The 24,883-nt window shown below is 36.3% G+C and overlaps 1 protein-coding gene across 1 annotated transcript in view; it reads right to left on the bottom strand.

The window, feature by feature from the left end:
- GPC6 (glypican 6) overlaps positions 1–24,883 on the bottom strand; it is a 773,736-nt gene that overhangs the window by 714,523 nt on the left and 34,330 nt on the right. The window lies entirely within an intron of this gene.

Genomic DNA, 24,883 nt, shown 5'->3' on the forward strand with positions numbered 1-24,883 from the left:
TTTTTGTGTCCCTGGTTCTCTGTCACATATTAGCCAATACAAAGGTAGCGTACTTGCGAAGTAGGAGCATTATATAAATCTAATACATTAAGAATTTTTAGTGAACAATGAATTAAAAAATTGACTTACTTATCAAGCTATAAAAAGACAAAAATAGACTAGATTTACTGTTAGTCCCTAGTGGATTTTTATCCCCATTAAAAAGCTATACATTATCTAACTGAGGATTTTAGACCTTATGGTGCAAGCCTTACAGGGTAGCATGTATGCTGGGGTATTTCCCAAGCAATAGCTGATGTTCCTAGGCTTTTCAGAGGCAAAAGGAAAATGAAACATCAAAAATATCATCACTTCATGAAGATCAAATTCAAAAAAAGAATTTGTTCTTTGTCGACAAGGAAGCACAGGAATTACCCTCACTGGGTGACAGTTCAAAAGGACCAGTTAGTATATTAAAGAATAGTTTAACAGCTCCTCCTCTTTCCACAAGGTTGGTAAACAGGGACAAGAACAAACTGCACTATTACAGACCCTCCTTGCCTCAAAAGGCCTCCCAGTATTGCCCTTAGGAATTCCACGGATTCTCTGCAGGGCTCTTTTCTAAAAGCAAAACACAGACTAAATCATAACAATAGCTTAAACCAATGATTAATTTCAAAATATTGTGTTTAGCCAGCTTCTTGTGAAATGTGTATAGTAGACAGAAGAAAGTGCAGTGCACAAATGGGATGAAATGGTATGTAAAAAGTACACTTCTTTCTCTTCAGCGCTTACAAAACATAATTAAAACCATATGATCTTACAAAACTGGTGATTTATCAGTCACCACTGATAAATCTTCCAATTTCATTTCTGGATGGAGTTGTCCGACTTTAGGCTTTTAGTATATGACAATGACCACATCACTAGATTTTATTACTCTACTTTACACCCTTGTAACAAAAGATGAAGACAATCTTTTTAAGATTCAACATCAGCATTAAGAGTAAAATTATGTTCAAGAAGTGACGAAGGATTATAAAGAGATGACCTTGTAAAGCTACTGATGGAAAACTCCTGCTTGTGTGAGCAGCAAATGGCCAAAGTTCTCTGTCTTATCTCTTGACAGTCAGAAGAAAATGCCAGCTATCAACTACCACTATATCCTTAATCTAGTATAAACAACTAACTTACTGATGCTGAATTACTCTAGTGAAGAATGTAATATAAAATACATATTTTAAGATAAAATCAGTAAAAATGCAGTAGCTGTTCTCACAGGCTTTTTGCTCTGATTTGAAGTTCTTCAACCTTTTTTCTACAAGTACATGAACATACTGCTGTTCTTAGCAAGATAACTTGCTAAGCAATGAAGAGGACTAAACTATTCCAGTACTCACAGGGCTGTATACATACTCAAGTATCAGAAATTCCAAGTTTTATTGTAAAAGACTCATTATGAAAAACAAATCTGGATTTCTTATACTTTTTCCTCATACCTTATTTTTCTATATAAGTGGAAAACACTTGCATAGCAAAGCTGTACAAATAAGGTAATATTTTTTAAGAGAGGTACTTAAATAATGCCTCAAAACCACAGAAATTCTATTTGCTTGAAAAGGATGCAGCTGACAACATACTTTAAAATACTGTTTATTTCTATTTAATATAATTTATTGTAGTTTCCTTCAAAATTGGTATTTTTCTAGGTATTCGCGACAGTGGAGTATCAGGAGTTATCCCAGTAGCTCCTGGATAAGAACAAGGGCTCACTAGTTACAAAATCAGTGGAGGAAATATTTTTCGATAACCCAAAGTGTTTAAGGACATAAAGCAATGAAGAAGTAGACCAACTATACAGAAAACTTGCACCCCTTGGTAAAGTGAGATCATTAGACCACTATTGCACTTCGTTGGTTTAAAGTTCAAGGTTGCATCTCAAAAAAGGGAATGCAGATTACACTCACAAGACGGAAGAGTTTGTTTCAAAATCTGTGAAGTGGAGAAGGAATTAAGTTTAAATTACAAGCTGAACGTGTACTTCAAGTGTGATGCTTAAGTTAAGACAGTAAATACCATTTTATGATGTACTAAGACCTATTTACACCATTACTAAAATGTTAAATTAATTCTGGTATCCACATTTTGAAAAATAGCTTTTTTTTTTTAAAGTTTGAAAGACTTTAAAGTTTTTTCAAAAGAGATCATTAACAACAATTTTGCATTGTCACATGGGTAAGAATACTGATTAAGCAACGGCATGCTATTCTCGCCATGCCAGCCTGTGTTGTGACTCCTGAATCCGTGAGCTAGGGCTCAAGAGTACTTACATTAGGGATATTCCTTATTATGCTCTTCAGAATCTGTTATGATTATTACTGCTTTAATTTGATCTTTTCTGGAATGTGGATTTTCAAAAATATTGCATTTCTAAGACCCATCAGTGATAAAGGTTTGAAGTGACCTTTACTTTGTGGGAATTCTGGCAGAGGAGCACTACAAATATGAAGAAAGTAACTGACTATTTGCATCATCGACTAGTAAACTTCTTTACAAATACTACTTTTCAGTAATTCCTTTTTTATTTCAACCTGCTTCAGTATCTCAGGTGAGATCTCCTTGGTTACTCTGTGATTAACAAAAAGAACCCACAATTTCCCTCTCCTCATAATTGCCTCTGGTAATGGAGGCAACTTTTAGGGCTAGTACTGCTAGCACAACACAGGGAAGTACAAAGAGGTACAGAGGAAAGCAGAGCAATGTATGTGGGATGTGACGGTCCTCTTCCCATTCATTCTTGCCAATAGGATGTACCCACTGTTCTCATCCTCCTCTCTCTTTTGTTTAGCTCCTCAAACCCTGTTCACTCACACCAGTTCTTGCCTCGGAAGAGCTGAGGATGGAGGGCCAAACAATAAGTAGAGAATAAAGAATAAGAGAATTTTTAAAAAGGCAGAAAAAGGATTAATTCTGTCCAGCAAAGATTCCTACACCCAAAGAATACAGGCAGTGAACAGGAAGAATAAATGTCTCCTTCACAGGGACAATAAAAAATGATTGTTTCCAACTCACGCACAGTTAGGGACACCTGAGTGTCGCAATCTAACTTGAAGTACCACAAACCTCTAAAAAAATCAAAGCAAAAAGATTTAACAAGGTTAACTTTAAATCTGCCTTCTATAATAATGCAGGCAGTACATTTCTACTAGTGATGTTACAGAACAGTATAAGAATAAAGAACAAGCATTATGGGAAAGCAAGACACATTGTGCATTAAGCACAAGCAAACAGCAGATCACTTAAGCATGGTTTCCACTCTGTCTCTGAATATGCTACTCATCAAACAGCCTACAACTGTAAATTTCATCACTTCTCCCTTGTACAAGAATATTTTTCTTAAATTCCTTTTACTTATATGTTATTGCTGTGTTGATCCATGTCATCCATATCACTATTTTGTTGTCCTTCATGATGACAAAATGGCATTCTGTTTTTGTTAGTGGCACAGAACTCAGCACTGAAAATGGGATATGCTCTGTTCTTGATACTTACATGTAGGCATCTAAATATGAACAAGTTCCCACTACTGTAAACAAAGACTTAAGTGTAGAATTGGTTGCTTAAATACAGACATCTGAAGCCATGTGAGAAGCTGTAAGGTACCCATGACACATTCATGGAGATGACAGATGCAACACAGGCTCTACAAAAAAAGGCTTGCAATCTTTGTTAGTATTAGCTGCACACCAGGGGGCTGCACTAGGCCATTTCCAATGGCACTAGATCCATTTAAGGAAATGAAACCTGCCCCGATGTTCTTGCAGGTACAGCAGAATATCCCATCTGGCTCTACTGCTCCCAATCTCCATCTGGTCCTCTGTCATATTCATTAGCACTGTGTGCATGCCTCGGATAGGCCAAGGCATCTCAAACAGCATCAGGCACCTATGTTTAGGCAACTGAATCCAATCCCACCATTACACAACTTCTTTCACAGACACCTACATTTAGGTGACAACAACTGGTGTTAAATTCCAGCCTCAGACATCCAAAATCTCATGGCCTTACTACCTCATTCACAATGACGCTGACAATACCGTTCAATTAATCTGCCATTATGCGGTACATTTATATTTAATATGGAGCCCCTACAAGGCATATACTGAAACCTTAAATACTTGACATACAACACAAATAATTCCATCTTCTTTTAGATGTACTACTGTATAATTGTTGTATCAGCACTGTTCCCTCTAGCTACTGTGTGATTCAACAGGGCACTGTTAGAATATTTTGTGGCATACCAGCATATGTTTTTCATAATCTGAAGTTAGTATTCATCTTTTGAGTGAATTCAAATGAAATGGAATTCATTGAAATGGATTCATCATTTTCTGATGTTCTAAATGTACCATACTGTATGAGGTATGAAAGTAATTGAACTCAAGAGCTCAAAGGGCCCTTGGCAACCCTTACTCAGCTGTAGACTTTTGGACAGCTAATGTACACTTACTAAGGATCGCAAATCAACATTACTACCAGACTGCAGAAGTGCAGCTTTGCCAAAAAGCAGAGACAGGCAGAAATCAGGACAAACTCCCTCGCTGCTCTTACAGCTTTCTTTTTCCCATTGCTGCCCGCACCTAGTCCTAAATAACATCTCAATTGATAGCTATACAGCTTGCCTACAAAAAATCATAACCTGCTCATACAAGGAGAAACAGGTTCTCAAAAACTCTTCATTACCATGGGGCCTTAATGGTCTCCAAAGATGTCTTTCCAAATCAGCCATCTGGAATCACTAGCAGTTTTATATGGATTCTGGTCATTCTCTTTTTGTTCATCTGTTTGCTTGTTTTTTATTGGTCACCAGTTACAGCTGTCTTTGGCAAAACACTTTACATCTTGATAATTACACAGAGAGCAGAATGCTGCACAGAAGAGAAACTATGCAACAAGCAAGGAGAAAAATGACGTTTCAGGAAAAAGAATGCGGAAAGCGGACAGACAGAAGGGAAGAAGGGAAATGAATATGGGAGAAGGAAAAGACATGGCAGGAAAACACTATTACAAGGGAGCCCGATGGAGGAGAAAGAACGAACTGGGAATTTATAGAATGGAAGAAATTACAAAGTCAGACAAAAAGAGAATGAACGTATTTCACAAGTGAAACAGAATAGACACAGTCGTATTACCAGCAAAACTGGCAGCATCTGGGTAACTGCAAAACTGGTAGTAGTGCTGAGAATGGCAGGTGAAAACTGGATGAGAACCAGTAAACCCAACACATTTTAGATTCTTGAAGACTGACGACAACAGCATATGAAAACATTATTGGAAGTACTGGGTGAATGAGTAACAAATCAATATAGGAAAACTTGACAGAAAACTCTGCAAACGGAAAGAAATTTGTTGCTCAGACTATTGTCCATGAATTACATTTCCACCTCTACTTGTAATAGAAACATTCAGAGAGACCAAAACTACAGTACCAGAGGGAGCAGGAAAGAGAGATGGAAAGATGAATCTTTCCTACAGAAAGATATAAGTCCTTTCTTATTATAGGCCTATATATTTATTACTTCTTTCCTCAATATGTTTCAAGCTGCATCACATGGCTATGAATTTATTGATTTAAGCTAGCACCAGGCACTTTATAACGGAAGTAATGACCCCAATACATATTTGGAGAATTAGTCGCACTTGGCAAGTCAGCTACTTCACGTTACTGTCAAGATACATTCTTCAGGGGTCAATATATTTAAGCTCAGAGTTACTGTTGATGTTTAATTAATTAAAGTATATCAGAATGATATTAATGTGACTAATATAGCCTCAGTTTTATTGATTTTTTTAAATTTTAACAGGTTATTAGAAACCTAAAATATAATATTTAGTTGTATTATAACTGTTCATAGACTTAATTTAGACACTGAAGTACAGAATTCAGGCTGATAATGCTAATTATCCATCATTTATATTATCTTAATGTATCTCCATAAGGAGAATTGAACTTGAAAATGTTTCTACAGATGACATATATATTTCATCTGAACATGTAAAATTTATTTGAAAATTGACGTTTAGGAAAAAGCAGATTATTTCATATAAAACTTACTTTAATGCACTTCTTAACTAATATAATTGTTTCTTCAAGCAAAGAAAATGTATTCTTACCTTAATGGTTTTACCTCCTTTATTTTTTTTAATGAAACGGAAAGCCTAAAGAACACAATGTCAAAAAAGACATTTCATTGCAAACATTCTGAAAGCCAAAAAGAACTCAGGCTATCAGAACCAAAGCTCCAATCTGCAAAGCACTTAAACATTTGCCTAATTTTAACCCCTTGTTCCAGTTTTACCTGCTCCACATAAGGGCATGCTTATATGTAAAGGGACCAAAGCAGAGAGTTAAAAATTAATATGTTAATCATAGATTATAAAGCCATAACAGTCTCTGTGATCCTCTAATCTGACCTGCCATATAGTAAAGGACAGAGGATTACCCTGACTTCATTCTAGTTATATGCTTGGCTTTATCACAGCTTGGAAATCATTTGCTTCCTCCAGCGGAAATTGTTCAGAAGATATTTAAAAAGATACACTGTTTCCTCGTAAGTACACTACAGACACTTTAAAAAAATAGTTTTAAAAATGAAAATAGTATAATTAGTATCGAACAGAACAAACTAACGTTCCTTCATTGTGTCTCACTGATATTCATTTCTTTCTGTATGAGATGCTATATAAATCAAGGTTTAGATGCTTATCAACATTCATAGCTTTCCTAACATTCCTATTTAATTTTTCAGATAGCAGCAGAGGATTATTCATGACCTTGACGTGTTCTGGTACTGCTGTTTCTAAAATAACATGATTTAAAGGAGATATAGTTTTTTCCTGATTAAAAGAGAAGCTCTCTCTTTCACAAGAGAGTCATACTATACCGGCACACCACATAAAGGTACTAGGATCCTGTCAGTCCTGATCAGTCTACTGCCCTCATCTGTATTATGGATGGCCATCATAAATTAAATTGGAAGTTATCTTCACTGAATTGCTAAATTTTATCCTGTCCCTGTGGGGAAAAGTGTCTAGCACAGGAGGAATAAGGAGCTCTAGCCCTCTCACCTACCAGAAGTAATCGATGTTTTGATAAATACACAAAGAGTGATCCAGACCAGAAATATATATATATCAATTGTATATGCATATTATTTATTCTCTACGGAAAGCAACAAGGGGAAGGTTATCAATTGTTATAAATTAATTTAGCTCCCGTTAAAATCTGTATACATACTGAGTTGGATATTCTGATCATCATCATAGTCTAGAAATTTGTAAACCAGCTTAGGTGAAATTAGTGCTAAAGAAAAAATAAACCACCACCACCACCAACAATGAAACTACTCTAATTCACTGGAGCCAATGGAGTTTAGATAGTTGTCCAGCTATCAGATGTGACTGATTTAGTTGTCGGCCCAGATGTCTTGCACCACTGGAGATTCTGCAGCACATCCAAACTGCCCCGGTGAGGTCAGCAGATGTAACACCTGTATCCTTCTGAAGTCACATCTGTAAACCAGGGGGGCTAGACCCCTATACATAGCCAACTGAGCCATATTCAATGTGTTAACTTTAATGTGGGCTGAATAACGCTCCGCTATTTGGCCTAGGATTACACTGTCAATTGGGAGCCTGGACACCTAGTTCACGCTGAGGAGTATGTACTTACGCTTAGATACCTAGTTGGAAGACGATTCCAGTCTTTATTTAATTTTTACTCATGTACTGGGAACCAGAGTAGAAAAGAAGCTGCTCCTGATATAAATAACATGTACATGCAGAATCTGATTCTTATGGAGCACCATTTATACAGCAGTACTGCAGAGGCTTAGTACATACACTAAAACACTGGGATGCTAAACAGGATAGTAGCCCATAACAATTGAGAGGTCTCTACTTATATGCATTACATTTATATTCCAGACGCCAGCAGGTCCCTTCCAGGACCACTTTCCGGCCTTGCAGGAAGGAATAAGGAGGCAGCACAGAAAAACTGAGCGGCTTTAAGCAGTTCGTGAGCCCTCTAGTGGGCTTCAGCATCTTCTATAGGTAGAAGCCATCCCAACCTTAACAAAGCAGTTGAACGGACATGAACTTGGCCTTGTATTTTTGGGCATCTTGTGGTCAAGCATGACTTTGAAAACCAGTGCACAAAGTCCATTTGAATAAGTCATATCTCTTCACGGTGCACAGGTTGGGAAAAAGTAAAAGCCACAGATGAGCTTTAAGCAAAGCACAAAAATTAGAAGACCTAAATTAATTTTTTAAGTAATCAGTTCAGACTAGAGGTTTTTTTAGAGGTTCGATTCCTCCAGTACAATTCACAAAGTGACTGAAATTAAGAAAGCAAAGTCTGTCATTTCTCTCCAGTTCCTAGAAACACAGTTGTGTTTGCAACCTTGCAGCAAACTAACAATGACTTCGGGATGTCACTGTCTACCGCCTAAAAACATTAACCACTATCTTATTGTTATTGTAGTATACAATAACTTGCAGTTATAGCCTTTTTTTTTTTTTTCCTTGAAACTGTAATGCACAGATCAGGAAGCAGCAAAAGCTAACAGGAGAAAAAAGGAAAAAATATCCGTAGGTTCTTTCTTTATCTCGGTAGCACCCCAGGTAATATAGTTCCCCCCCTCCTTCCCCATGCCCCCGAAAAGGTAATTTATTCTAAAACATATTCTAAAAACTGTTTTGTCTTGTTCAGGTTAAATTGAGTCTGAGGTAAAATAAGTACAAGGGTCAGCAACGGACAGACCAATGCAAAGGGCTGATACTTCACAGTAATTGGTTCTTAAAGAACGCAATCTAGATTCCTGGAAATAAGTACAATCTGTGGGAAGTTCACTTTCACACTATTGAATAAAAAATAGCACAAAGAAATAAATACAGCACATCAGTCTTGACATTAGATTTCCTGAATTTTAGTGGCTTACATCTTGCAGTTAATATTATTTAAAGCACTATCAACCACACAATACCAGGCTTACAATGTTCTGAAAATTCAAGAAGCCATCCTAGTTTATCAGGGTTGTAATTTATGCTTTAGAACAGAACATGTGTACACATTTACCTAGGAGGATAGATGTAATCGAGAATCATTCCTTTTTTTTTTGCTTAAAATTATATACATTAAAAAATACAGCTTAATTACACATTTAAAGTGCCTAGTCAGTTTGCATAAATGCAGTAAATTAAATGTAAAAGAAAAAAAAGATTAATTTTATTGTAATATATTCATACATTTTGCATAAGTAGCATTATTTATGCAAAAGACCATAACAAATCTATCCTGGCATGTAATTAGTGTACATTTTTAGCAAGTATGCTATGCCTACGTAAAAACACTCTCAGTAATTTGCTGGAAATAAATTGATGGTGATGTGCCACGAAATAACTGATTTAAGTCTTATCTTGTTTTCTTTCCTTTCCTTTATTATGTTAAAACGATTTTATTTATCACTATAGATTTATACACATGGAAAAAAGGAGCCTTCAAGAAAACAATCCCTCCATTGGTCCAAACAAATCTTTCTTTAACTCCTTTAACAGTGCAGAAACTTCCGTGATTCAATGCTATCCATGCAGATTAAAATGCCTACTTTTTCAACTGCACCTTACTTACCAAAAATATCATTCCAACTCAAAAGATACAAATGAAACTAAAAACCATTCCAAAACTTGAGAGCCAAAACACATATGCAACATTGTATGTCAATCAGGAAACCAGTTCTAGAGCTAGCGACCTCACAGACAAAATTAATTCTTTTTTTTTTCCTTCGGGTGACTGAACAAGTTTACATTTTCTAAATTATTATCAACATCCAAATTAAAAGGATCTTTAATGAGAGAACAGTCATCTATCACTGCTTGGAAACCTTAAACTTCCACTCGTACCCAGTGTTTTTATTTTGTTACATAATGTTTGCAGGCTGCAAATGTAAAATATGTTTGATGCTTCAAATACGATCACGAAATATGATCAGTAGTACAGTCAGCTTATACAGTCTTATCAGAAGTCTTACATTATTTATTATTTTCCTTAGAAACCCATTCACACATGTTTATTCTTACAATCGCAACTTTAATCTGAAAAAAAAATCATTCTTACTACAAAGAAAAAAAGAAGGAAAAAAAAAGCTAAGACCCACTGCAAACATTAAAGTCATTTTTAATATAATTTCATGATGTGGGGCTTCTGATCTATAACTTCTGAGAGTACTGCTAATTTCATGAAGACTGTTAAGCTATCTGTATTCTACCCCTACATTCCCTTCTGTTACTGTTTATGCAAAGCTCAGCATGGCAGTACCGCATACATATTAGCGCATCTCTGCACAGGATGGGGAAAGATAGCTCTGCATTTTTACTTGCTTAATATCTTCACTTAGTTACTTTGCTCTGCAAGAGCTCTCACTGAAGTTCATAGACCTGTCTGCAAGCTACACAGTACGCACTGTGAGACTTTTCTCTTTTCATCAGTATAGTTAGAACTATAGGCAAGAACTTGTCTAATATGTCCCCATCTGAAAAGCTATCTGAAGGTAGCTTCGCTGTGGGTACAGAAGAACTAGAAAATGTTCAGCAAAGATAGAGATGGCAGTTAGGCAAAGGTATGGAGCAACTTCAGTTTGAGAGGAGATTAGATAAAGACACTTTAGCTGGAAAATAAAAATGTAAATTCAGTAACATCACAGAGATGGTAAATAGGAAACAGTACTCCATAAGAACTAAGCACCACAGTACAACTAGTAGAGGGACATTAAATGAAACCATCAGGTCATTTACCCACAGCAAGCAAAAGGAGATACTTCACACAGAGTGTACGCAACACCGAAATTCACTGCAACAGGATGTTATAGGCGTCAAAAGTATAAGTGAGTTTCAAAACAATTAGATGCAGCTAGGTACGATAATCCAACAACTATTACAAAGAAAGATAAAAGCCCTGGTTTAGGAAGTCCCCATGCCACAGACTGCTGGTGGTACAGTACAAACCAGTGGAAGTATCACTGTATGTTAGTGCAGACCTTGTAGCCTTTTCTAAGAACTCCCTACTGACCATCATTTGACACACTGACACGAGATTGGGGCAGGCGGACCCCGGGTCTGACCTGATATCCCAGGGGTTATGACACTTTTTAAAAGCCTGGAGTACAAGCAATTAGATTAGACTACAAGGTTGCAGGGGTAGCAATACTGGTTCTAAACGAAGATCCGTCAAGCCCTGTATCATGTGTCTGACGCAGTCTAATGAATATAACCATGATTAAAAATCTACTAAATGCAGCACAATCACACAATAACACTTTTGCAACACCTGCTCCCAGTTTCCAGCAATCTGTGTTTTCAGGACTCTGTAAACTACGTTTGGGTCTTACTGTTTGACAGTCCTTGTGGGAATTCCCTTGCAAGAACTCAGTTACTCTTTGAATCTCTACATACTTTTGGTCTCCAGAACTTCCTATGGAAATGAACTCCATGATTTCATTACGCCCTTTACAAAAAATATTTCCATTTGTTCAATTTTATACCTGTTACCTGATAATTTTCTTTAATGATCCATGGTACTTTCAAGAAAAAGTGAATAACCATTTTCTACTCCTGTACAGTCTATCAGTCATGATTTTATATGCTTCTACTCTATCCACCTTTAGTCACTTCTTTATTCTTACTGAAGTCTTAGTCTATTCAGGGCTCCTTGCACATTCCTTGCACCATTCCACAACTTTGATCAAACCTGTCATGCTTCTCTGATGTTTTAGAGAACTATCTAACTGCAAAATATACTTTCACAGTTGTAACAGCCAGTTTAGAGACCATCCCCAGCATACCTATCTTTGGACTTCTCAAATTTGAATTTCATCTGCTGTTTTATTGCCTACATACTCACTTTCGAGTATACTACCCTGAATAATTCAGTATCACCAGAAAATTTTTGTTTCTCACTATCCACTTCACCTTTATAAATACATTAAAATAAACAGTTGTGGAATTGCATGGTTCCAACAGTGACCAATACTATTGACCATTATTATTAATTAATTTCATGACTATTCTTTGTTTCTTATCCTTCATTCAGTTACTGACCTATGGGAAAATCATTCTTATTCCACAGAAGCTTAATTTCTTATTTAAGATTGGCTCAGGAATTCTGCTGAAAACTTTCTGAAAATCCAGGCAGAGTATATTAACTAGATCAGTCTTGGTCTACATGCTCCCTTCTTTCAGAAGGCTTTTAGCAGGCTGTGAGAGATAACTTCCTCCCACAAAAGTCATTCTGAATGACAGTCATTGCATTATATTTCTTCATGCGTCCACCAATTCTATATCATAGTTTCCACTAATTTGCTTGCTCATCCATTCGGAGCAAAGCACAAACAAATATTATGTACATTCACTTTAATGTGCCCAGCAGTTTATATTTCCTTTATAGGTTTATTTCTGTATTTTTCTGTATCAGCACGATATTCATTTTCATCTTTGTTAGTTTTAACTGTCTCAAACAGGTATCCTGGGAATACTCTCTACCAGAGTAAATACTTAGATGATCCAAAATACCCTCCACTTTAGCCTTTTAAGTGAACAAATGCATGCTCTCTTTGCACGGCTATATTTAAACTTTTTCTCTCTAAAAAAAGAAGTCCCAACAGAACTTAAAGATTCTTCTTTCTAAAAAGAGATAGAATCTATTTCTATTGAGGTTTTAGCTTCATCTCAGGACTCGGATTAAGAAAGAAACAGAAGAGTCATCTGAATCAAATTCTTTGAATATGTGCAATAGGAGTGATGACTGAGTGGTTAATTACTCAAATTATGACTATTTTCACATTGCTGTGAAACAACAATGCGGAATAAGAAACACTGGCATCATGGTCTAAAACAAAAATAAGAATAATAATAAAAAAGTCACCAGTGCACAAAATATATCGCTGCTTTCTTCTAAGAATAAAATGGATTAAGATATCAAAAAGAAAAAAAATACCCTCAGCCTAGGTACAGACACAGCTTAACTGCACGTGGCAAAGGTCAGTTACAACAGAAAAATGGTAATCTTGCACAAAAGTTAAATAAATCATTTCTGATACAGAAGCTGGAGAGCAGTTTATTACCACATCCTATGAAAATCAACTATCCATGTTCTAATATGATTCTCCACATCGTAGTAATATGAAAGACAAGCTGATGACCCATTATCAGGAACACAGTATTTTGCACGTAGCATATAAAGTGGCACTTTTAATCAGGACAGGAACTTTCACAATAGCTTTAATCTAGGTAACACTAGCACTTCGCATTGAAGAAATAGCAGCCCTGACAGCAGCACTGGCAGGTAAACCCAGTTTATGAGTACGGATCCGATCAGTCTCATATAGCACTGGCTGAAACTCATGTCACCACATCTTCCTTGCACTAATTATTAAGGCTAGCATGGCTCTTTTCACTGTAGCCAAACTTTATTTTGCTGAGTGAAGAGTAAAAGACACCAACCAGGTCAAAAAAGCCTAACAGCAGAAGCAGTTGCAAACCTGGAAGCGCTTGTGAAGGCAGAAGAAATGAAGTTACTCAGGTACCAAACTTAAAAAATAAAAATCACACCATCTCCTCAAAAAGAATTTAAGCAAACTTTGGCTCATCAGAAAATTTAGCATGGCTTGTAGACAACATGACTTCTCCAGGCATTTCAACTTTGTTCTGTCCCAATTTCTATCAGTGTTGGTCACTCTAACGGGCGCTCCTGAGTGAAGTCACAAGGGCCCTATAACAAGCACTGCCCACCCATTTAAAAAGGTTGACTGGTTTAAGTGGTTTAAACTAGGAGATTTTACTGTGGATGGCTAAGGTTACATTCATCAACAGTTTCTGTAGTTCTTTTGACAGGGAATACTCATGAAGCTTTGGTATCTCGGTCTCTTGAAGTCACCTGAGCATAAAAGATCCAAGAATCATAATTATGTTTTCTTTAAACAGTGTGCAAAGTATTTGCGACCATGAAGAAACTCAGAATAGTACAGATAACAGAGGGTTTTATTCTGAATTTCCTGCAAAAAGGGGAAATATCAATCAGCACAGAATTATCTCTTGCTACTGCAAGACAAATACGACTTTTTTTGGTTGCTATGCAAAAAATAACTTGACCCTTGTAGTGGAAACTCATGACAGATATAATGATGGAAAACACGTCAAAAAAAAGGAATTTTAATAATTTCTTTCTTTAAAGTCATGTTATCATGACCTTCTCTAAGAAGAGATATTTACGATATTTAAGATGTGATTGTTTTAAGAGTACAATCTGTACTCATAAAACCCATTTGGATAACCTGTAGATCACACCAAACAACAAAAAATAATGATATTCTATATTCAAATCTGAGAGTGTTCTTAGATTTTATTTGTAATAATATATGCTGCACCACAAAATCGGGCACTGGCTTCAACTTTGCTATTTGTTATCTCTGTCGTTGTTTTATAAAGTATGTAGGGTCCTTCCAGTTGAAATATTAGGAAGAACATTTTTAGTTGTGAAATATTCAACAGAAAATGTTTGCTACATCTAATGAATGCTTCAAATACTACGGTGAAAACTGCTCCTTTCCCAAAAAATTGTTAAATATTTTAGCTTTTAAATGCAATCCTTTATAATGCCATTATCAGGTACACAGTAAGGTGTTTTTATGTACAAAAACCGCAAGGTCATTTCATGTTAAAACTAGTTATCAATGTAGGAATCCATTTGACTATCAATTGCTGATATTAACTGAAGAATTCGTTAATCATCTGGCAATGTTTAAGCGATTTTCTGCCAGGCTCATAAAGACAAAATGAGCTCTCTAAGAACACGAAGAAAAACGGGCACTAACTTATTTGATAATTAACTCTGTTAAGACTCTTTTTAAAGACTCTAATAATTATTTAACTTACAAAGACTAACATGTGAGACAGGAAATTCTACGTAAAGCATCAAAAAAAATCAAGCTTTCACTACATTAATGTTTCTGCAACGTGAGGTATTACTAAGCCTGAGTTTGGGGAAAATTCTGAAAAATATGAAAACCACTGGAAAGTGCTAGATGCAGATTTTTTAATAAATTCATTTTTTTAAGTGCATACCAAGAAGGTTTCTAACCGTACACTTCACTTTAATAATACAACTTGTTTCTGATATTTCTTCACTGCTGTCATGCTAAGAAGTGTGATAGCTCAGTGATCATATATAGTCAGTCTTCTATCCTCCCATGTAGCTCTTTGCGGGCTATCAGTTTGGTTTAAATCCATCGCTTTCTCCCAAGACTCATTCTGCAAGAAAACATTATAGACAGAAAAAGTCATTTCATTAAAGCACTTCTGTGCTTCTTCAAAATCTGGCAGTAATTTATGCTTTAAGTGGACTGACAATTACTTCTACGCTTAATTCCAGCTTCGCTTGTGTCACATGGCCCTGTGAAAAGGTAAAAGACACGCAAGGATAACGGAAGTGATCCTCTGGCTCTACGCACAGCTTTCCTCTGCCATATACTTCACATAAGTGTATCTATTACGTTCTTGCACACGGGAACTGCCCTTGTTAGAGGTGGTAGAAAAGGTCTTTGTGTACTATTAACTACAGACTCTCAGATTCAACTTACCCTGCTCAGATATCTAAACACTAGATGCCTAGTCTAAACTAGTCATTGAGGATTTCTTTGCAGTTAGTGGAGAGTATTTTAGCACATATCAAACTAAAATTGATGTCTAAGGCAAGTGGGATTAATCACACACGTTAGATGCCTATCTTTTCCTCTCAGCTTAAATAACTGATTTAGACTGGATGCTCACCTTATAGATGACTCAGACTATACATTATGAAATACAGCCCACAACATTAGGGGCTGCCAACAAGATGACAAAGCCATAAAGAAAAACAAAACAAAACAAAACCGCCAAGTATATGGAGCAGAAATTCAGAAAAGATGGAGAAGGGTCTGTGCTACTGTGCAATGCTACTTGTCTGGAGTATGTACGCCCGATACTCAAGTGTGATGAAGTGAAAAGGGAACAATGCATGGGTGAATGGGGTAACCTCAACCAAGCAAAAAGGATAAAACCATAAGGCTTGTTTAGCCTAGCAAAACGAAAGTTAAAAATAGAAACCTTTGCTCTCTAAAATTTCACAAGGCCGGAGAAGACCTTTGTAAGCTGAAAAATAACATAGATGCAGAAATGCAGTAGTATGAACAGTCAGAAATTAGAAGGCCTGCTTTGACCATTCACGCAATGGCATTATGCAATAGGACAACAGTGGGCAATATGTGGTAATTACTTTTAAAATACAGTTGAGTACACTTACAAAAGCAGTTGCAAGACATTCTGCCTGTGACAGATACTGGACATGATGATTCAGGAGACATAATCTAGTCTTACACTCTTTACGAAATGATTAAAATTCTGTTTGTTCCCTATATACATTTCCTATAGTCCTCTAAATTGCAACAAACTATTAAAAACAAAAACTCCAAAGCTCTCTATATTTGCCTAAAAGTGCTTATGCATAAGAATCATGATAACTTCTCACTAAAGAATTACCAGGTTATTATACTTCTTCATATGAAGTATCACTTTCATGGAGATGTCTCTATGTAAAAATTAATTGCACTGTACAGTATTAGATTTTATGTAAGTCTTGAACTTCATTCTGTTTTTTGGACTTCCCTGTTAAAGAAAAGAGGAGGAACTGTAAATTGCAAAACAAGGAATTTGAAGAGAAACTGGTGGAGATTAATGGTAGTTGAAAATATGCTTGTTTCTAATGAACTCAGGGGATTATGAATATCTAAATTAAAACTCTGTAAGAAAATATCTGAGGAAAAAGACATAAAAAGCATTTGCATGTGCATTAAACAGCATCTACTGTGTGTTATGCTGAATACATTGCAAAATGGTATTCCAGATCTGTGCTGGAGGGCTATGTTACTACCAGACACAAACTGTGCAATGTTACAGCCACCTGTCTGTCTGCCTGTCTCTCTCTCCAGAAATTCTTAGAAATCAGAAAAGATTCTTCTGGTATGCATTTATATGCATACCCTCCTGTTAAAAGCAAGATCAAAGGAGCTAGAAGGTGGACTATTCATTAACAGCAGCCTTGAAACAGTATTGCTGTGCCTTGTACAAAGTGTTATTAGAGCAATTTGGTATGTGATGATTTTACAAAAGTCTTCAAAATGTAAGATATAAAAGATATTTCTTGTACTACTACTCTGACATTATTATAAGTGTACAAACAGAATATCAAATAACAGTAGTCTGAATGAAGGAAGAACATTTTGGGGGGGTAATTTCTCCCTGTTAAACCACGGTAAAGCTGTAAAAAACTCCATCACAGAAAGCAACTAACTACCCTCGTAAACCTTTGTAAAATTCAAAAATTCTGAACGTACAACAATACTAATCTCAACAGCTACACACAGTTTGAAGTTGTTATAGTGTGTATCCAATTATAATCAGCATTATGATAATGGCACTGTCATTAATCTATGCTATTTCTCATTATTTCTAGAGACACTGATAAAAGTAAAACCTTGAAGCTATTTACAGGAGACAGGACATTTCAGCAGTGGTATTGCTCAGAATTTTCCATTATATTCCCTGCTTCCAGTAAATTAGAGTTTTTCAGATAACTTTTTAACTGATTTTTTTTTTCACCCGTTATCTGGTTGACAGGAATTTTTTTTTAAAAAAGCACGCAAAAACCATGAGACACTCCAGACTGAAAAGAGATAGGGAAAGGGAGTAAATGTTTTGCTTTGTCAAAGCCTTACTAACTCATTCTACACTTTTATTAGATAACTCATCACTTCACACTCTGGAACAGCAGTCTGAAATACCTAAGCAAAGCTGCCTTTTGTAGTTCCACAAAAAGAGTACTGAATCTGAACAAAACTCAAACCGCTGGAGGATTTCTGTCCCTATATATTCTATGGAAATAAATTCAGCAACTAAATGCTCCAAGAAATCCACCAGTACCTGAATATGCCCTGGTTCAAGGCTATTGTGGTTAAGAAGGGCATTCCCCATAGTAAAGGCTACTCAGTTGTTCAGCGTGTCAGAAATGTTGGTGATCCCAAAACTCTGAGTGGGATGCAAGTACTGGTCCTGAGGACTTAGCTTTCAGATTGGAATTAAATGTATATTTGAATGGCAAGTCTATTGGAAGGCTGATAATGACCTGATAAACTAGAGAAAGGAACATGGATGGGACCAACAGGGATAGCTTATTCATGGAAACTACACCTAAGAGGCAGGACAAGGAGTGCGAAGACAGGGGAAAAAGAGGTGAAAGACCAGGAGGAGCACCAAACAAATCAGGTAGGAAAGGAGAGCTTGGCATCAAGTAGCTAAGAGGGGAAGAAAGTAAATAAGCCTGACATTTGGAAGCTGATGAACCTTCTGAATATCTTTGCTCCTTCAATGCATCCCAGGAGCCTTTATCCATTCCCATCCTGTGCCTGTTGTCAGGCCATGGAGTGCAGGTGGCTCAAAAAGTTCTCCCTTTTCAGGCATGGAGATCCAAGGGTAGAGATCAGAATGAACTTAACATAGTAGCAAGATACCCAAAAAAAGAGCAATGAGAAAAAGAGAACCACCACCACCAAAACTGCAAGGCTTTTTACTAGTCTCATAGCTTTTCATGAAAATGGTGCTGGTTGCTTCCTCCTCTGCTGCCCGGTATCCACCATCTCCAGGGAAGAGGGGTAGACTGCCCCTGGCCTCCTGTGGCAGTTCAGTTTGATAACTTTGATTCAGAGCAAGTTGTTAGACTAGTAGAAACCATTAAAAGAGGCTTTCTCCTCATCAGGTCTGAAATAAATAGAATGAGCCTGTAGCACCCGTAATGTTCTCTAAGGATAGAAATCTATTATGCAGCTATTTACGATTTGTGTCCCATCAAAATCAGTGAGAGCTAAAAAAAAAAAAAAAGACAGAATCTGATTCTACATAGGAAGATTGTTTTTCAGGAGATATCTTTCACGATTTAAGTCTAGTGAATGTAGCATTGATTTAATGGGACTTTTTTTTCCCCCTTTTTTTTTTTAAAGTAAAAAGCAGGTTTCCGTAAAGGAACTTAATGCAATTGTGTTAAATCACAGTGCTGAAACAGTTATCAAATCCGTATTTAAGTATATTATCTGAAGAAAAGAGGCAAGGGAAGCTGTTGTTTTTTCCTTTATCAATATCAGTTAATTTAAATATATTTTTTTAATTTGATTCCCACACTATGACTGGCATTTGAGACAAAAACATTACGTATAAAAATATCCACTTGGAAGACATTCCAAAAAAAAAGGTTAAAATTTTAGATCCACATGATGGAAAAAACATTGGATAAGGGGATTGTGACCTCCCTAGAAGACAGAGAAAGAAACAGTAAGAGGAAGAGAAGGCAATAAAGAATAAAATACAACTTTTAAAACATATGCCATCTCCTGAACTGTAGACAAATGTGGGCTGATATGCTATTAACAGTGTTATGATTTGGAGAAATGCCAAAATGTTTTTTTTAATCATTCTTATTATAATTACTAAGACTGGAAGTTCAGTGCTTGCTTTTAAGACAATGAGAAATAAAAGCTGCTGTCAACTAAATAAAAATAATTTATGGTCTTGTTGTTCACGGGATTTGGATGATGTGAATGAAAGCATCACTTTGTCTGGACTAATGGATCAGATTTTTCAAGCAGCTATTGTATTGCAAGAACAAATATAAAATGAGAAAAAAAAAACAGGAACTGAAAAGTCATGTATGTATAGATATAGTATGTGGACACACCTGTCTATGTGAACGTACTTATTGACATAAACCAGTAAGTGCCCATGATTTTATAATAAACTTTGAAAATAATTAACAATGGCATAAGAACACTCATAACTAACTGAATAAAAATCTGCACGTAAGAATTTTGCACAGAGCTGGTTTCCATGACTTTGTTCTCCAAGTCCTGGAAGCATCGTTCTCTCAGTTGTCCCTCTTGGCATGAGGACTTCCTACTTCTTAAATTTCATCTTAAATTAGACTGCAACTCTAATTGGCATCACTCTCCTGATCCACATTTCCACAGGTCTTCACATAGTGGAAGTCTGACCATACAAAGACCATCTACTCACAGAGTAATCTGTGGCCCAAGAACAGTGACAGCAACAAATTTCAGAAGCAGGTGTTTCAATATAAGTACCCTCCTCAGGTGATGATGGCAACTGATTTCTGGCCACAAGTGAACGTGACATTGCATCATCAGCTTATCATACTGCAATTCCAAAATCAGACATAATTTAGAATTCTGTTATTAAAATGATTATCAAATTCAAAACATAATACTACAAAGTGATCTTTTTGATATTTCTGTAGCCTTTAGAAATTATGTGCTTCTTTAAGATGTTTTGTTTTTCCATACTTTTTCCTATCACACAGTATGTGTCTGTACTACAACACATGAACAAAGCCTTTCATATCACATCGCTCATTAGAGGCTTAAATGAACCAGTTTTAGATGAATGATTTCGACCTCATTATTGTCCTCAATCAATGAAATAAAAATGGCAATTGTCATAACATTATACCTTGGATGCATTACTCTGTGAATCTGCAGTCAGAATTCGCCCCTCAGCTGTAAAACTGTCATTGAATAAATTTGCTACTACTAAGCCTGATTAAATAATAGTAGAGAAAAAAATGTTTTTAGAACTCAATGACTTAATCAAAATATCTCTGAATGAAGTGGAGAGAAAGCAATAACCTTCTTGGATCTTGCCAAAACCTTGGTCCACCTGCAAAATGCTGTAGAGAGGGAAAAAAAGAAGTCAAGTCCTCGCTGGGGAGTTACTATGACACTGTCTACAGATGTCTTAACATGCTGCTTCGTCACATGCTGCAAACGTTGCAACAAAGATATCAGCATGGGTCTGAAGAGCTGCTCTGAAGGGGAAAGCCATGCCCTGATTAAGATCAACGAGAATTTAAGAAATTCCTTATCTTCAGAATGAGATTATTTCTTTTCTTTTTTTTTTTCACTTTTATGCTACTCATGCACTGACCTTAGAATGTGATGAACCATCCTCTGGAGATGACCTTTTTTTTTCCACGGACTACAGAGGAAGCTAAGGCATCTACCTCAGACTTGAGGCTTAACTTTTAGACAACGTAACGCATTCTGTGCATCTAGTATAAATAAGGGGGATTATCTATGACCGCACTGAACTAAACAGAAGTTTCAGTTACATTTATTAGATCATTTCCACAGCTTTACATTTTGAAACTTATTACTATATAATCACTTTCTTATTTGGATTTTTGTAAATGTTCAGGTGCATTCTACTGACTACGTCTGTAGTTTGTACATATTTGTGAAGGTAATAAACTGGTATACGTATAACTTGCTTTTTACAGGTCCTAGACACGTAATATAGTTTATTTTTGAGTGACTTGCGTGACTGGTTCGTAAACCCAAAGACTGTCATTCATGAATAGTTCAGAGCTGCAGTAGGTTCCCTTGTAATATGTGTTGAGTTTTTCAGAATGCAGAACAAAATAGTTAACACTTGGGCAAGTTTGTAACAAGTTGGCCAAGGCAAAATTCTTCAAAATTCTGCATTGTGCAAGTTTTCATCCAGATAGTCTAATTTATTTAGTTGTACTTGCTGAATAGATTCTGATTGCTTTTTAATCAAGCTTTGTTTTATCATTAATATATTGTGATTTTCTTTCTTTTTTCCCTGACAAGTCATGCTATTAAATGACTTGATAGTGTCTTCAATATAATACTCTTTCCAGGTTAGACTACTCTTAAATGTTTCTGCTTTCTGAATGATTTATCTCCACAGGATGCTACTTTACCCAAATATACTTTCATTCATTTTATCATATACATAATTAAATTCCACAAGCAAGGGTTCCTCTTGATGCAATACACAACTGTAAGTTTGTACCTCTGATTTCTATCATAATTTACTTCCAATTAGCTTCATAATGTTCCCTGCATACCGGTAGAGTAGCAAAGATCTGAATAGAGAAGCATAGTACAAGTAGTCTGTTTGGATTTCCAACAGCAGGTAGGAAAAAGACAGCATTTTCCCTCTCTGTAGTCCTCTTCTCTCTTCCTTCATTCACTTGCCTCCCCACAGATGCATGGAACAAGATTTCAGCTCTCATCCTTCCATACAGCATGGGAAGGTTTGGGAAGGGAAGACTCTCAGGAATTGAATGACTCATATCTGTACCTGCTCAGATAAAAAGCTTCTTTCTAAAAGAAGATGTATATTTGGCATTTCTAGATTTGTGCTTAAGTATTCTATTTTCCCTGAAGGTAATTGCTTCAGAGTATTCTCAACTATGTTATGGATCTATAGCATAGGACTGGGAAAAGATTCATTTTCAGAAGATAAACCTGGCTTTTAGCAGGTTGTTTTTAGCCCGGTTTCCTATGGAAACAAGGCTGTGCAATCACACAGCCTGTGTGTCCTCTCCTTGTAATTTTTGGACTAACTAGCCTAATTTCAACCAAATGCGACTGAGAAGATAGAAATCTCAAAGATAGTTAAGTTCTTATAAATTTTGTAGGAAGCAGCAGCTGGATTCTAGAGAGACCAGGAGTCTACATTAACATGTGGGATGCTAACAATCTTTATCAGTCCATTTCTGCTGTCAAATGTGGCAGTCTGAATATCATTACCAGAATATATGCACATTTAGAGATAAAAGAAAAATTCTATAATTCAATTATTAAAAAGATCCATAAGAAAGGGGGTATCTTTAGTTCTGGTTCTCTTAGCCCTTTGCTGTTTTAACTAGACAGCCAAGATGTCAGGCTGGTGCGGGAGAAACAAAAAAGGAGAAGTAGATTAAATAAAACACAAAATAATATAAAATCCATATTGTAGCCAAAAAGTATGTAGGTGGATTATCAGCTACTACGGCACAAGGATTCAGGACAGAAAGCTTTTAAGGTCACCTACTGAAGTAGAATTAAACCCCTTCAGGTTCAGAATCCTTTCCACACACACACACACACGAGTGCACACACGTGCACCTGTGCATGCACACACACACACATACAGAGGAGACTGTATGCCACCACAACCTTTTACCTGTATCTAACTAAACCTGTGCTGAATGACTTAACTTTCATTCAGACACATGAGGTACAGCTAAAAATCATTCTCTATTTATTTCCTGCATTCCAGACCCAAATAGCAATACAATGGTAAAAAAAAAAAAACAAGGATTCCATCTCCAAGTCCATTCTTATAGCTTTTTGATTATTAGTTTGAAATGGTCTACCATAATTACCTATTTTCCAGCCATTTTTCTGCCTGCCTGGTTCAAAAATACTTTAATATACCCCCAAGTACTCAGAGTGATCCTTTGTTGAAATGCATGAGTCGACAAGGGGAAATGGTATGACAAGTCATCTGTTACTCAAAGAAGTAGTAAATCTTCATTATATGCTCAATATTCTGCCAGTATTTACTATAAATAAGACTGTTCTGTTCCAAGACTTCTCAAGATAGAAAAGCTCTCAGCTGAAAGACTGCAAAATCCAAAAAGTAGCAGCTAGCAGTTGCAGCTAGCAGTTTCTGAGATGTAAGTGATGTTTGATGCCTACCTGCTACTTCTAAAAAAAAGAAAAAAGTGAAAAAGATGAGCTTTGCTTTCACGCATGTTTGCAGCAATTTCTCTTTTTTTTCCCTCTCTCATAGCATCAGATATCTTTTCCCTTGCATCCCCTCTGTTCACACTGGGTATCAGGTGCACGATACTAGTAGGGCTTGTTAATTCAAGAAGCTGCTGCTGTCCAATTAAACTTGCTGGCAGATCACAGTCAGCCAGATGCTAAGGTTGCTATTCTCCTTCCTAGTTCAGCAGTAAATGCAATGCCATTAATAGCATAGGCTGGGTATTAACCCACTCATTTACAGGCATAGTGTAAGGCTAATCCACACTGGGCAAGATGAAAAAAAAAGAAAAAAAAAAAGATGGAAAAAGTACAAGCAAAAGAAGAAAAGAAGGAAACTGTGCATTTAAAATGGACTCAGGAAATGAACAGGTGCCTACATTCAAGAATGCAATCCTGAAGACTTGAACTCAGATGCAAGTTGGCACAAGGACTTTTTTGTTATTTTAATTTGAAAATTTCCTAGGTTCCTAAAATTTTACTTTAGTACATACCCAATTTTGCTCCACATTTGGGAACACTGAGAAGTCAGCATTTAGATAACTCAAAACACAATGTAGAAATTAGGTCAATAACCTTCTGCCTACCTTCCATGAAGAAATGAGTTCATTAGATGCTACTACGACATGCTCCACCAGGAACAAGCATCTCCAAAGCTGAGTGTTTACCAGCACTTTTAAAATCTAAGACGCAGTGCTTCCATTCCCTACTTTTCAATAGTTTAACATAGTTTAATTTATAGCCTATTTTAAACTTACAGTCTGCAAATATTAGACTACAATGGACTATCTCAGTGCAAGCTAAAGAAGAGGAGTAAAAAAAGTAAGCATATTGTCAGTAGACTTAAATTTGCTATATGAAGACATATATCTCAGCTAGTATTAAAAAAAAAATTCAAACTCTTGACTTAGCAGGTCAAGCATATCCTCAGGACGTTTTCAGGAGATGATGCTTCAGCCCCTTTCTCGGCCTACTGCAGTTCAAGCCTGTATGTTCCACTACCCTATAGATTATGCAAAGCATAAGACTACATGACTTGACTAAGAAATCAGGTATTGGCACTGCAGCTTTTTACAATGTAATATATAATCACAGAACAGATATTCAAATCAGGCTGACAGATGATACAATTA

Source organism: Struthio camelus, chromosome 1 (genome assembly GCF_040807025.1).
Source record: "Struthio camelus isolate bStrCam1 chromosome 1, bStrCam1.hap1, whole genome shotgun sequence".
Lineage (NCBI taxonomy): Eukaryota > Metazoa > Chordata > Aves > Struthioniformes > Struthionidae > Struthio > Struthio camelus.